The following is a 12,862-nucleotide window of genomic DNA, read 5'->3' as shown; positions in this document are numbered from 1 at the left end:
ATCCAGCTGCCGCTGCCCAACACTACAATGGCAGACAACAATGCAAAGCAGCCACAGACTGCACACAGCACAGCCAGTGATTTTCATACAGAGGTGGCGTTACCAAAAAAAAAAAAAACCTAAACAGCCTACTTACATAGCCCCCATGCTCCCCACAAAAAATTTTACAAATTGGTTTGGGCAGTGGCCAATACAGATTTGAAAAAATTTTTCATAATTACAATAACAAAGGAATCAAATGCACACACTTATTGATACAATGTTGGTCAAAAGCTAAAATTTTCTCACAGTCCATAAAGATAGTCCTGATCATTCATCACGGTAAAATAGTAGTGTTTTTCTCAAAGTCTGAGCAGTAGAAGAAAATGCACATGGAAGTAGTGGATTTCCATGCAGTCTTGAAGAAGTACTGTTGTCCTTCCAACTGAAAGACAGTGCTGACTCTTGACATGCTGACAGGTAATGGGCCACAACAGAGCAAACCCACAGCAGAGTCATTCGATGGTTTGAAGAAGATTGGTAGGTAGGTCATCACAGAGCAGACCCACTGTAGTCCTGGTAGAGAGTATGGTATTGGTGGGCCACCAGAGGTGCAGACCCACTGCAGTCCTTGTAGAAAGTGTGGACAGGCCCACTGTAGTCCTGGTAGAGATGACCAGCAGCCATCTGTTGTGATTGTGCAGGTGCACAATCACCAGTGAAGAGTCTTGCAGTTAATATAGCAAGTCCATAACCACCACTTGTGCACTTGCAAAGTTTTTTGGAATTGTCCTTAGAACGAGCAATGCTGTTATCCAGTCCCTTGCTGAATTATCAACACACGTGCAAACACTAACAGTCCCTACTTCTCACATATTGTCCATATACTATGACCAACAGAAACGTGTGCAGTGAAATGGAACTTACAAGTTACTTAATTTGATTAACTGGTGTCAATTACAATATTATAACACGAAAATATAATTACAAAGGTACAAAATACATCATTAAAAACATAACAATACAGATAACATTTGTAGTACAGGCTTTACAAAAGAATAGAAATAAACATATACATCAGTGTTACAGGAATTATGACATGAGTACATACATAAAAGATCAGAATAACTTTCACAGAACAGAATTAATAATGTCTAAACATCTTTACAAAGTAAATAACATATTATTAATGCCAATTGTATTTGAGGATAACAGTATTCCTCATCATAGTGAATATAACTTAGTATTAGAAGAGAAAAAAGTTCTATGAAACAGTACACAGAGACAGGAAGAAAACAAATACACAAGGGTACACAAACACATAGCAGAATAAAACAGGGGGAAAGGACAGGGTTTGTTTTACTGCAGTATTTTGCAAACAAAACTTCTTTACTTCTTGGAGATCTCCCTTCATTCATCATTATTCCCAAAAAGTCCTCTCTATACCTGCTTTCTGTACTTTTTTCGTATAACTTCTCAATGCATTTCTTCCAATTCATCGCAACTCATTCTCTCATATAGTCTACCCCCTCTTAAGCTAACTTAAATCTACTGAGCTCAGATGCTAAACTAAGGGACGAGGCAATGCAGCATCACATAAAACAATTAATATAAACAGCAATAAAAAAAAAAAAAACGCAGATTTGCGAAGCAAGCAGCATTAAGAAATTAGCAAAGCAATTGTAATATTACAACTAATCTAAGGCAATGTGCAGCAAACAATAAAAATAAATCATTAGTAAAACTGGCTTAACAGAATAATGTAAAGTCAAATTCAATAACACTATGCCTGTCAAACAGCAGCAACTTATACCTAAACATGACATAGCTCAAGCAGAAAAAATAGTACACTAAAGATAACAATGCAGATAAGGGAAATGTATAATCACATCTTAATATCTATGTAATTAAAGTGGTGCACCACAAAAACTAATTCTACAAAAAATTACCAAGTACTTGAAAAGAAAATTATGTGTCCAGTTACTGTTACTAGTCCCTTCTTATTGTTCTTTCCTTTCCAAGTGCTCCTTTTTTTTAAGAATGTGGATTACAAAATTATTATTTAATAGATCTGTTGACAGAAAGTGTTCACATTAGCAAATGCATTTTATTTTATAAAACTAATGCTGTAACACAGCTGGAAAACAGGTATCAAATGAAATAAGCAATTACGCAAACCAAAGCATAAAAATATCATTCAATAGTCATGTGACATTTCATAAGTTAGTAGAAATTCTCTCAACTCTCGTAGAAAGACGCTTGTCATAATCAGGTGTGCAGATGTAAAAATATTTCTCGTCATTTCATTAGGCATTTCAGTAAATATCATAAATTACGAGCTCCACAGTATGCTTTCAACAAGGAAATGTCAATAGCGAGGATAATGGCCTCCCCCTTTTTTTTTTCTACCTGTGCTTCCGGAAAGGCACACCCTAATGGCTTGTTCTCCAGGTGTCTGACACAGCTGTGTGCCGACGACGCACGTGCAGATGGTCATTTAACTTTCTTACCAAAATATTTACGACACCAGTTTCCACTACAGTGACAGTCTCATATAAAAATATTTCACAGGTCAAGAATTTGGGTTACAAATCTGTAGAAACAAAATCCTATAAATATAACAGGGTCCAAAAAATTTTCGCCAGCATTGTGATACATTCACACATATACACACATTTCATAACTCTTAAAGTACGATTGTTGGTTTCCAACAACCTGTTTCACAAGTCAAGAGTCTCTAACTTCTATTCATTATTCATATACACATAAACACGTAATCACATTCCTCATATATGGTAGCATCATCTTATTGACATAAACATACCTTAACAGCATAATACACATCGTCGTCGTAAAAATAACATCATAACACCTCAGTCAAATCTCAAAAAGGTTGTAGCTTTCTGCAATAATTTCAAACCATAAAAAATATTCTCTGCTCATTTCAATAGTGTCATCTGCCTCAAACGTACTTTAAAAATCATGATCTCATACCAAACACATCATTCAAAGCTCTCATAGTATCACAATGGTTCCGAAAAAATATGAAGAGTTCACACAGTACAGACAAAATACAATTTCGTAAGTGTGAAGTTATCCAACGGTGTAATTACGTAAACATGTGTCACTGACATAGTAAAAAACATGTTTATCTCTCAGTTAAATGATCAGATAGCTGTGTAATTTATGTTTTAGAGAAATATGGTACCGATGTGTAAAGTTGTATAAGCAAATACCATATTAGCTAGGGTTCCTTGTGCTTGCCAAACACATGATACACAAAGTAAGCGTGTACCCCCCTGAGGATTAATGTAATTATACCCTCAGGTGTTACAGATGTATCACGGAAAAACTTCGTATCATTGTACTTCAAATATCTTTAAAAATACATGTTTTAAGTACAAAATTAATCACTGAAACGCGTGTCCTGTAGCGCTAAATGTGCATCTTGTTGTAAGATAATCTCTGTGGAAGTGTCGTAGTTATTTTCCTCCGAAAGCTAAGTTCTGCAGAAGCCAATGTACTTACCTCATGATAAACAAAAGTGAAATGCTTTGCGTAGAGATATCTTAGTTATTACGCTTATTGTTGTGATGATGAAAGTACTGTGCTGTAACGTATTGTTGTGCTATGGAAAAGGCTGTCTCCTTGTAGCTATACCACAAAAGTTACTAATAAAACATGTTTTGCTTTCCAGAAGAATTCAGAAAAACTGTGCAGATATAAAGCAGATACACCGCAAAAGCAACAATGTAAATTATGTCACACATTAGTAGTGTCGTAATATAACCGTGTAGCTGTCAAAGAAACCAAATACTAAGTCATCTTTAATCTCACAGAAAGTACTTTAAATCCCAAATGTATTTTCAAGTAAACCAAAATGTTGCATGAAAATCTCATTAGCAGTGCCAGTATATGTTCTAAGTATGTGAGCCTTATAGTCGTTACGTAATCGTGCAACTAACAAGCAAGAATGTACAAATACAACACTGTGTCGTCTGTTCACTATAACAATGCAATCGTAATTTCTGTTTAAAAATGTTCCCTAGGTTCTAGACTGGATATTTAACTTCAAACATATTAACAGTTTCTTAAGTCTGACAAAGCATACTAGAAATGTGAAGTGAAAAGTTATATGGCAAAGACAAAGTTAAAAAGCAGATTATCTTTCAATAAACGGTTTTACATGTGAAATCTGGTGTAAACCTTTACTCTTCATAGTACTCAGAGTTTGAACTTGAATGCAATTGTCATGCGGTATACGTCGGTAAAGAATACTGGAATTTTTTTCAAGGTTAGCGTCTATGTTATTTTTCTCTGAGCCAGCCGGCGCACGTGGGTGCCTGCGGCGCGAGTCATTGTCTGTCTCTTTGTTGGCGCGCGTTGTTATTGGGATTAGGAGACCTAACTTCTACAAATTCACGTTGTCGAAAGTGCCCTGCTCTGTTTGAATCCCGCCAGTTCTGATGCAATTCAGGTCTGTCGTTACCAATATATCGTCTGTCGTCATGTCGGTAGATTCCGTAGTTTCTTCCTTGTCCGTCACGTGGTGGAGAGTTTCTCCCTGACTCGTAACTGTGCGCCGAACTGTTGCGTCTGAAGTTATTCTGCCTCCCTTGATAATAATTGTTTTGGTTCCCATATTGTCTGTTTCCCTGATTGTCTCTGTGATAGTCATTACTACGGAAATGCGATCTTTCTCTGTAACTATTATTACTCTGCCAGTGGTTGTCATATGGGTGGTGTCTGTTTTGGTCACGATTTGCGTTGTAAGAATAGCCTTTTCGTGTCCAGTTATTGTTTCTGTCATCACGGAATTGTGACGTATGTGACCTGTAGTGATTGTTTTCCTGTTTTCGCATCCGGCGACTGTCTGTGTCAATTTCTAATTCTTGTAGGAGTCCCTGAAAAGCTTCAATGTCGTCTTTGCAACGTCCTGCCAAAATAATATGTCGTAAATGTTCAGGCAATTTGATTAAGCAAATGCGGATGAGTTCTGAGGGGCTGTATGGGTTTGTCAGGTACTGATTCTTGTGCAACATGTCTTCAAAATATTTGACAAGACTGGAAAATTCAGATTGTTCAAAGTGTTTCATCATCATGATGCTATGTTTTACTCGGTCTTGTGTAGCTTGTAACCAATATGCTGAGAGGAACGCATGGTAAAATTCTCCTTCACTGTGACAATCGTGAATGACCGATCGCATTCTTACAGCTGGTTCACTCTCCAAGTAGCCACACATAAATTCTAACCTGTGCTCCAATGACCAGTTGGGAGGAAAACAATGAGAGAATTGATGGAGCCATGCTTGTGGATGAATGTCGTTGCCAGAATTTTTAAATGTTTTGAATTTACGTGTAGTCATGAACAGCTTATAGTCAAAATCATCATGTCGGCGAGTCGCATATCGGTCATTGTTAGGTCGTGTCGGCCATTCCATCTCAAAATTCGGTGCACATTGCCAATTTCTTTCATAATTTCCGAAATGCCCTGTGTTATTATTTTGTGGCTGTTCCGTATTTCTGTGTCCCTCTTCCCGTATTGGGGCGCAAGTATCCTCTGAAATACGTAATTCTTGTATTACCTGTGTCAGCTGATCTTGTACTTCCCGGATTTCTCTTTTGTACTGTGTATTGATTTGATTTTGATTCTGTTTGAATTTGCTAATTTGTTCATACTCTTCTGTGTCAGTGAAGGCTACAGGTCTTGTGTCATTCAGATCATCATCTACCTTTGTAGATAAGTTAGTGACCTGATCCGAAAGTTCGGCTACTTTCTCCGATAGTGAACATATTTCCTCAGTGTGTTTTTCTGAACCAAGTTTCAGAGTGTCCATTTGTGTTGAAATCGAATCTACTGTGTCCTTTAAGTTTTCCTGAGTTTTTGTGAGTTGCGTAACCGAATCGGTAGATGCAACTGAGTCAATTTTAGCCCACAAGGTCTCATGATTTTCATGAACAATGGTTTGCAGTTCTTTTATGGCTGCTTCGTGATTCTGTAATGCATTTTCATGCCGCGAAAAAATAGGTTGAAAATGCTCACAAATTTGTGTTTTTACGTCATTACAGACTTTTTGACATTTCGATTCAATGTTATGTAACTCAGTAGTTAAATCTTCACGTGTTTGTTCAAGCGTGGTGTGAAGATTTTGTTCCATTGCGTCTAACTGTTGCTGTGTTTGTCTCTGCTGCTGTTCCATTGTGTCTAACTTTTGAAGCTTTTGCTGTGTTTGTCTCTGATTTTGTTCCATTGTGTCTAACTTTTGAAGATTCTGTTCTATTGTGTCTAACTTTTGTAGCCTTTGTCCCATTTGTTGCATTAACTGTAATAACAGTGCACTGGTGTCTGAAACATGTTCCTCAGTGCTATTCGGCAACACATTTGAACCGGCAATATTCGCAGTTTGAATAGCAGAAAATGTGTCTTGACTTATTTGAGAAAAGGGTGAGGACGAAAAACCTGAATCTACAGTATTTGCATGATTGTGTCCTGTCATTTCGGATTCCTGAGGCGAACTGTTGCCGACCGATCGATCGATAATGCTTCCCTGTTCACTAATTGTTTCACTGTCTACACCATTGTTTGCAGCCCACTCCATTTCCCTATGTACAATTACCAAATTACTACTTTGAACATTAGTTAATTCATTACTCGGTGGCGCTAACACACTGCTTTCTTCACTGTCATTTCTCAGTTTACTTTGGAGCCTAGTATTACGTTTTTCACACGCCATTATTGTCACAATATTTCACACGACAACACAGAAAAGCACAATTTTAAGAGCAAAAATAAGAGAACACATTAACATAGAACTGAAAATAATATCTAGTTAATTGCAGCTGCGAAATACTTGGTGCAAATCTACATGCATGCCACAACTGTTTTACTGTGCAACAATGAAAAACCACAACTACCAAGGAGATCCTCTCAACAATTACGCAGTAGCAATAAACAAAATCTACACTAATTACACAAACTACAAGGAAAAAATCAGAAGATTCCAGTGAGGTATCCTCGGCTAAGGGTCGACATATGAAACGTCCCCTTAGAACAATTATACACGACTGTCCTTAACCTGACGCACAATATTTTTAGCGCAACGCAATCTGACTTTCAAAAATCCCTACAAAAGAATGGCCCTGACTAACATTAAACTATACCTTTCAGAAATCACTTACCTCACAAAAATCTTGGTTACTCGAGCTACTGCAATACAGCGAGCACCACTACTGCCAGCTAAATAAAAGATTCAAACTACTGAAGGCACTAACTACTGATAGGGATAGTTAGCAAATGAAAGATATTAATAGAGAACAAACAATGTATTTACCTTGATATCATCATATATAAATATAGCAGTTCATGACAAATTTCAAAACTCCGCCATCTGTCTCCCCACATCCACCACTGCTGGCGGCTCACCTCCAACTGCGCAACGCTACGCGCTGTTCACATCCAGCTGCCGCTGCCCAACACTACAATGGCAGACAACAATGCAAAGCAGCCACAGACTGCACACAGCACAGCCAGTGATTTTCATACAGAGGTGGCGTTACCAAAAAAAAAAAAAACCTAAACAGCCTACTTACAGGGTTTGTAGGCTAGGCAACGGTTTAAGGTCCTCTGATGTTATCAGGAGAAAGAAAACTGGTGTTCTACGGATCATGGAATGTCAGATCCCTTAATCGGGCAGGTAGGTCAGAAAATTTAAAAAGGGAAATGGATCGGTTTAAGTTAGATATAGTGGGAATTAGTGAAGTTCGGTGGCAGGAGGAACAAGACTTCTGGTCAGGTGAATACAGGGTTATAAATACAAAATCAAATAGGGGTAATGCAGGAGTAGGTTTAATAATGAATAAAAAAATAGGAGTGCGGGTAAGCTACTACAAACAGCATAGTGAACGCATTATTGTGACCAAGACAGACACAAAGCCCACACCTACCACAATAGAACAAGTTTATATGCCAACTAGCTCTCCAAATGATGAAGAGATTGATGAAATGTATGATGAGATAAAAGAAATTAGTGGAGGGAGACAAAAATTTAATAGTCATGGGTGACTGGAATTCGATAATAGGAAAAGGGAGAGAAGGAAAAGTAGTAGGTGAATATGGATTGGGGGTAAGAAATGATAGAGGAAGCCGCCTGGTAGAATTTTGCACAGAGCATAACTTAATCATAGCTAACACTTGGTTCAAGAATCATGAAAGAAGGTTGTACACATGGAAGAATCCTGGAGATACTAAAAGGTATCAGATAGATTACATAATGGTAAGACAGAGATTTAGGAACCAGGTTTTAAATTGTAAGACTCTGACCACAATCTGTTGGTTATGAACAGTAGATTAAAACTGAAGAAATTGCAAAAGGGTGGGAATTTATGGAGATGGGACCTGGATAAACTGAAAGAACCAGAGCCTGTACACAGTTTCAGGGAGAGCATAAGGGAACAATTGACGGGAATGGGGGAAAGAAATACAGTAGAAGACGAATTGGTAGCTCTGAGGGATGAAGTAGTGAAGGCAGCAGAGGATCAAGTAGGTAAAAAGGCGAGGGCTAGTAGAAATCCTTGGGTAACAGAAGAAATATTGAATTTAATTGATGAAAGGAGAAAATATAAAAATGCAGTAAATGAAGCAGGGAAAAAGGAATACAAACGTCTCAAAAATGAGATCGACAGGAAGTGCAAAATGGCTAAGCAGGGATGGCTAGAGGACAAATGTAAGGATGTAGAGGCTTATCTCACTAGGGGTAAGATAGATACAGCCTACAGGAAAATTAAAGAGAGCTTTGGAGAAAAGAGCCACTAGTATGAATATCAAGAGCTCAGATGGAAACCCAGTTCTAAGCAAAGAGGGGAAAGCAGAAAGGTGGAAGGAGTATATAGAGGATCTATACAAGGGCGATGTACTTGAGGACAATATTATGGAAATGGAAGAGGATGTAGATGAAGATGAAATGGGAGATATGATAATGCGTGAAGAGTTTGACAGAGCACTGAAAGACCTGAGTCAAAACAAGGCCCCGGGAGTAGACGACATTTCATTAGAACTACTGACGGCCTTGGGAGAGCCAGTCCTGACAAAACTCCACAATCTGGTGAGCAAGATGTATGAGACAGGCAAAATACCCTCAGACTTCAAGAAGAATATAATAATTCCAATCCCAAAGAAAGGAGGTGCTGACAGATGTGAAAATTACCGAACAATCAGTTTAATAAGTCACGGATGCAAAATACTTACGTGAATTCTTTACAGACGAATGGGAAAAACTGGTAGAAGCCGACCTTGGGGAAGATCAGTTTGGATTCCGTAGAAATATTGGAACACATGAGGCAATACTAACCTTACGACTTATTTTAGAAGAAAGATTAAGGAAAGACAAACCTACATTTCTAGCATTTGTAGACTTAGAGAAAGCTTTTGACAATGTTGACTGGAATACTCTCTTTCAAATTCTGAAGGTGGCATGGGTAAAATACAGAGAGCGAAAGGCTATTTACAGTTTGTACAGAAACCAGATGGCAGTTATAAGAGTCGAGGGACATGAAAGGGAAGCAGTGGTTGGGAAGGGAGTGAGACAGGGTTGTAGCCTCTCCCCGATGTTATTCAATCTGTATACTGAGCAAGCAGTAAAGGAAACAAAAGAAAAATTCGGGGTAGGTATTAAAGTCCAGGGAGAAGAAATAAAAACTTTGAGGTTCGCCGATGACATTGTAATTCTGTCAAAGACAGCAAAGGACTTGGAAGAGCAGTTGAACGGAATGGGTAGTGTCTTGAAAGGAGGGTATAAGATGAACATCAACAAAACAAAATGAGGATAATGGAATGTAGTCGAATTAAGTCGGGTGATGCTGAGGGAATTAGATTAGGAAATGAGACACTTAAAGTAGTAAAGGAGTTTTGCTATTTGGGGAGCAAAATAACTGATGATGGTCAAAGTAGAGAGGATATAAAATGTAGACTGTCAATGGTAAAGAAATCGTTTCTGAAGAAGAGAAATTTGTTAACATCGAGTATTGTTTTAAGTGTCAGGAAGTCGTTTATGAAAGTATTTGTATGGAGTGTAGCCATGTATGGAAGTGAAACATGGACAATAAATAGTTTGGACAAGAAGAGAATAGAAGCTTTAGAAATGTGGTGCTACAGAAGAATGTTGAAGATTAGGTGGGTAGATCACGTAACTAATGAGGAAGTATTGAATAGGATTGGGGAGAAGAGAAGTTTGTGGCACAACTTGACCAGAAGAAGGGATCGGTTGGTAGGACATGTTTTGAGGGATCAAGGGATCACAAATTTAGCATTGGAGGGCAGCGTGGAGGGTAAAAATCGTAGAGAGAGACCAAGAGATGAATACACTAAGCAGATTCAGAAGGATGTAGGTTCCAGTAGGTACTGAGAGATGAAGAAGCTCGTACGGGATAGATTAGCATGGAGAGCTGTATCAAACCAGTCTCAGGACTGAAGACCACATCAACAACAACAATGAATGCTCACCAGTTAGTATGCAATCTAATTTCATTCTCTATGTATTAAGTAAAGATACTTTGAATTTAAAATTTGTAACAATAAATTGCTGTAGCATTCGTAAAAAAGTTCCCAATTTTACCTTGGCTCTCAAACTATACTCGCAACCAAGAGCTGGATGAAACCTGAAGTAGAACACCCCAAAAAACTTAATGTGGCATAGGATGTATGTTGGAGAGATGTGTTAGATGCCACAGGAAGGAGAGTGTTGATCACAGTCGACAAAAATATTGTGCCTATTGAGGTTGAAATTTACTCTGACTACAAAGTTAGCTGAACTTGAGTAACAACCTAGGTGAATTCAAATTGATCATTGGATAGTCTTAACAACCACCCGATTTGACGATAAGAGTTATACAACCATTCAAAGAAAGGCTACAGTCGGCATCACGGAAGTGTGCACTGATCGTGAATTATCAGTCTGAAGTGACTTCAACCTATTGAGAATAAACTGGGATGTTTATAGATTCATTACAGTTAGTACAGACAAATAATATTATGAAATAGTTGCAAACAGGTTTCCAAAAGCTGTCTCGAGCACCTTGTTCGACAACCCACAGATGGTGGTAATATTTTAAGACATCATAGCTACAAACAGGTCTCATGTTATCAACGTTGTAAGTATGGATTAATGATCATGATGATGTCATATTAACAATGTTTACTTAAGTTAATAAATCCATCAAGAAGGCTAGAAGAATTTTGTTAACATTCTATTTAGAGAATGAATGGGCATCATTTAGCTCCAGTATGATTTATGTAGAGGTGTAATGGCAAAGTTTAAAAAGAGCTTAAGTCACACTCTGAAGAAGTATATTGCTGAGTAAATGGATTAAGGATGGAAAAGACCCAAAATCCAGAAAATGCTGAGGAAGCAGAGATTGTAGCACTTTAGGTTCAAAAAAGATTGTGGAAATTCCAGCAGGCAAAAGTTAGAGTAAATTCGTGCAGTTATAAAAAGATCAGTGTTAGAACACGGAAACTAATTACTGTATGAGCACCAAACTTGGTAGCATTAGTGTCCAGAGTATGGGGTACACGATTTCCACACATCACAGCGCCACCATCCAGTTCAAACTACGGTCACCAGGTGCAATGATCGGTCATCGTGGTTCATAGTCTCACTCACCTGACCAGTCGCAGTGCACTTGTTGACGCATCAACGTGAACTTGGACAAAAGGAGCAGCAATATTACCAAAACAAAATTAATGCTGGAGCTGCATTTCAAGAATATCACCAGCTTAAACAATTACGGAAGGGTCCTCTTTCTTCACCTGCTGTGCGGAGCACGATGAAGAAGTTCGAATCGACTGGAGAACTGGACATCACTTTGGGAAGTGGACAATAACTGGTTGCTCCACAGGTGCTTGATGAAATCACTGTTGCTGTGGCAGACAATGCTGCACGCAATACCCTATCATCAGGCAGTGTGCATGCTGTGTCGTGACTAGAGATGGGCAAAACTGTTCTTTTCAGTGATCGGATCAGAACTATTCACTCCCTGAAATGAACTAGCTCTTTTTTGTGACTCACCACTCATTCACAATAGAAAATAAATGGAAGGCACATTGTCCTTTAAACTTGGTTTATTCCAGTACTATACCTGTATTTTGATCTTATTTGATCCTATTTTGCAGTAACACAGATAATGAGTAAGAATTTTGTATTGTTTATTGAAATTTCCACGATATGACATAGTTTTTGATTATTGATTTATTTTGCACTATCGTGGTATTTTGGGTGATCGGAAAATGTTGTAACTTGAGATTTACACTAACAATATCTTTGGCTATAATGTATTAAAATTTCATTAACCTCGTACAAATACATTGCAAGCCATATATTTTTAAAGTGAACGTTTCCTTCCGAAGATGCCTAAAATCGCAAAATCCGTACCAGAATAAGGAAAAAAAAATATAAATTTGACTGTAAGACTAAAGTGCTGCATATAGCCTTACGCAGAATAAAACAAGGAAAATATTGGTGTATCATATTTTGCGATACATTTATCAGTTCACTCGTAATTAAAGCGTAAATTCGAGTGTCCATAATAAAAATCCTATAGTAAGAGGAGTCGCAGGAACCTAATCTGATCAGTTTAAACAAATAAAACTAAAATAAAAACAAATGATGTATACATAACATAATAATGTAATATACATAGCGGTATTACTACGAAGAACAATATCCGTTAGAGACGAACTCCGATGCAGAGGTGCTGAGTCAAGCAGGTCGAGCCCCGAACCGTATTACTGCGTGAGCTAAGACCGCAGAGACCAGAGTGATACCTGAGTTGCTTTGCTCAACACGCTGGCTAGAGTCAAGAATGGTGGGATGAGTGTTGAGCGGGCGAG

Source organism: Schistocerca piceifrons, chromosome 10, assembly GCF_021461385.2.
Source record: "Schistocerca piceifrons isolate TAMUIC-IGC-003096 chromosome 10, iqSchPice1.1, whole genome shotgun sequence".
NCBI classification, from domain to species: Eukaryota; Metazoa; Arthropoda; class Insecta; order Orthoptera; family Acrididae; genus Schistocerca; species Schistocerca piceifrons.
This window is presented reverse-complemented; position numbering follows the sequence as displayed.